At 50.1% G+C, this 2,390-nt stretch overlaps 1 long non-coding RNA gene across 1 annotated transcript; it reads right to left on the bottom strand.

Annotated features, from left to right (window-relative positions):
- Positions 1-620: 620 nt before the first annotated feature.
- LOC135323663 (uncharacterized) lies at positions 621-1,919 on the bottom strand. The gene is made up of 3 exons (XR_010385141.1): positions 1,835-1,919; positions 1,120-1,231; positions 621-740 (listed from the first exon to the last, which is right to left on the bottom strand). It is a non-coding gene; the product is annotated as an uncharacterized LOC135323663 (long non-coding RNA).
- Positions 1,920-2,390: the final 471 nt, after the last annotated feature.

Below are 2,390 nucleotides of genomic sequence, written 5' to 3'. Positions count from 1 at the left end.
CCTTACACCACCTCTGGCCTGAATTTCTCCTCCTTTATGGCATTCGCCAGCTCCACAGAGCACGTACGTAGCAAGTTACGCAAGTGCAGCAGGTGAAGGCCAAGCAATGAAAGACACTGCGTGACATGGCGAATTCCAGACTGGACAGAACGCAATTCTACCAATAGTCCTTTCCGCCCAGGACAGAAGGAAAAACACGTCAGAGGAGCAGAAGAGAGGTTTCAGCAGCGCGAAAAGGAAAGGTACCCCAAACCCATCTGAATGCTCGCTCTTACCAGATATAAAAAAGTAAATACGCCTGCTGACTGAGAACGGTTTGGAGGTCGCAAAGGACTACCGAGGCATCATTCATCTCATACCACAGTCCATTACTGGCCTGCAATGAAAGGCAACGATGCCTTTAGAGCAACTCTAGAGCGTGCTCTCTACAGGAAAACCCAGACAGAACACTAGCAGACAAAGGAGACACCAAGACTAGTCAAAGGAGACATGTAACGAGCTCTTTCCCCTTCAAAACAATGGTTGTCAGTAACATGCTGGGACAAGTGTCTCTTCACCAGCACAGATTCTGCCCTGCAAGAAATGAAGCTGATGCTTACCTTGGTGAAGCAGAAATAGTGTCCTGCACGACCGCTGGCACCTCTGTGCACCAGGACTGCATATAAGGCGTAGAGGACTGGTTCTCCAACTGGCTGAGACATGTATGCTCGCAGGTCCAAATACTCTGGATATTCCACATCCTGAAGACAGAGCAAGAGGATTCAAAACTCATCTGGGAACACTTCGTGAAAGAGCCGGGGAAGAACACTGCTGGAAGCTTAGACAGACATGTTTTGCCTCCTCAGAAATCAGTCTTCCCAGAGACAACGTTTAATCGCTTCCATTGCAGAGAACTGCTCAACGCAAAACCAGCTCTTTCAGAGCGGAGCATACGCTTATCGTCACAAGGGAGCTTTGCTGTTACTGGAAGAGAAAGAGTGAGACCTACTTCTTGCGCTGATTTTGCCTAGACATCTCCCATCGCTACGGTTACAGTTGGCCGACATTAACAACGTTGAAGAGAGTGTTCCGCCTTGGGAAATCTCCCTTCCCAAGAAGGCATTACACTTGCATAGATACCTTGCTAATCTTTCCACCAGTGAAGTTGGCAAATCTTTTCAGGGCTATGGTGAGAACGTTGGAAGAGCAATGTATTGTAAACCTCTTGGACGCAGCAACCATCTTCTCACACCTTCAAAGCAAGCACAGGCAATTGTTTCAAGGCATCTTCCCCCCTCCCCCTCACGCCAAAAGTCAAGCAAGTTTCCATGTCTCTCTCACGCTCATCCTAGCTGAATGGTACTTCCTTGCCTAAGACGGGGCTTCTTTCCTTAAAGCCACACCCTGCATTTCAGCCTTGCTCCTGCAGAGAACCTGGCAGGATGTAGGAGGCCAGCTCGACACGGATCGGGAACGTTGTCTTTCGGTAGCCAAGCAAATGCCTGAGCACGTATCTTTCCTGGGCCCAAAAGTAAGGCTTGCCGACAACACGCAAGGCAGCAGGAACGTGACTCTCTCACTGGAGCGCGGTTCCGGAATGCGAGCTAGCGCCTGCGCTTCTTATCAAAGATTTCCAACTAGCTGAACAGAATGACACAGATTCCGCTCTGAGAAGCAAAGGTACTCTTTTCCAAGCTTTGGGTGACTTCAGGGTTCATTAGCTGCACAACCCAGAGCTGCGTCTCCTCGTCTCGTTTGTCTTTCTGAAGCAAAGCAAAGGGTAACTTCTGCTCTGAGGCGGGCAATGGGTTCGGCCACTATCTCCTAGTCCGATGGCATTAGGAAGACTACTTACTTGCTGCATTTGTAGCAATTCTCACCATCCAGCAGCTCAGGTCTCACAAATTCTTTGAGCGCCCCGGGGACAGAGGAGGCTGCCTGGAGGAGGAAGAAAGGAAGGCACTGAGTTGCTGGAAACTCAAATGCCAACCCGCAACTCCTCTTTTGCCGCAGGGCCTCCCTCGTGCACACATGGGAGACCTATTTGCGAAGCAGCGAACACCGTGAAGAAGGAGGCAGAAGCAGAGTATGCTGAACACTGACCTTGTTTGAAAAGGACTGTACTTTGGTACCAAGAGCTACCTGTCTGCGGTAGCGCACAATCAAGTTATCTGTGGTATGCCTTTGCGTAAATCACAAGAGCAAAAAGAGCCATCGCGTACCAATCAGAAGTGTATCGGGGTAGTCCAAAACTGCGAAGTATCATAGGACGAGCACACGTGCGGAGATATGCTAATTGCTCTCTCTCCGGCTTAAACCCCCCACACACACATGGAGACCATTCACGGGGCTTCCAGAGAAGGACCAAGTCCAATCCACCTCCCAGCCTCCACCAAGCGTTTTTGCCGTGA

This window comes from Dromaius novaehollandiae, chromosome 26, assembly GCF_036370855.1.
Source record: "Dromaius novaehollandiae isolate bDroNov1 chromosome 26, bDroNov1.hap1, whole genome shotgun sequence".
Lineage (NCBI taxonomy): Eukaryota > Metazoa > Chordata > Aves > Casuariiformes > Dromaiidae > Dromaius > Dromaius novaehollandiae.
The sequence above is the reverse complement of the archived record's forward strand: the minus strand, read 5'-3'. Positions and strand labels throughout refer to the sequence as shown.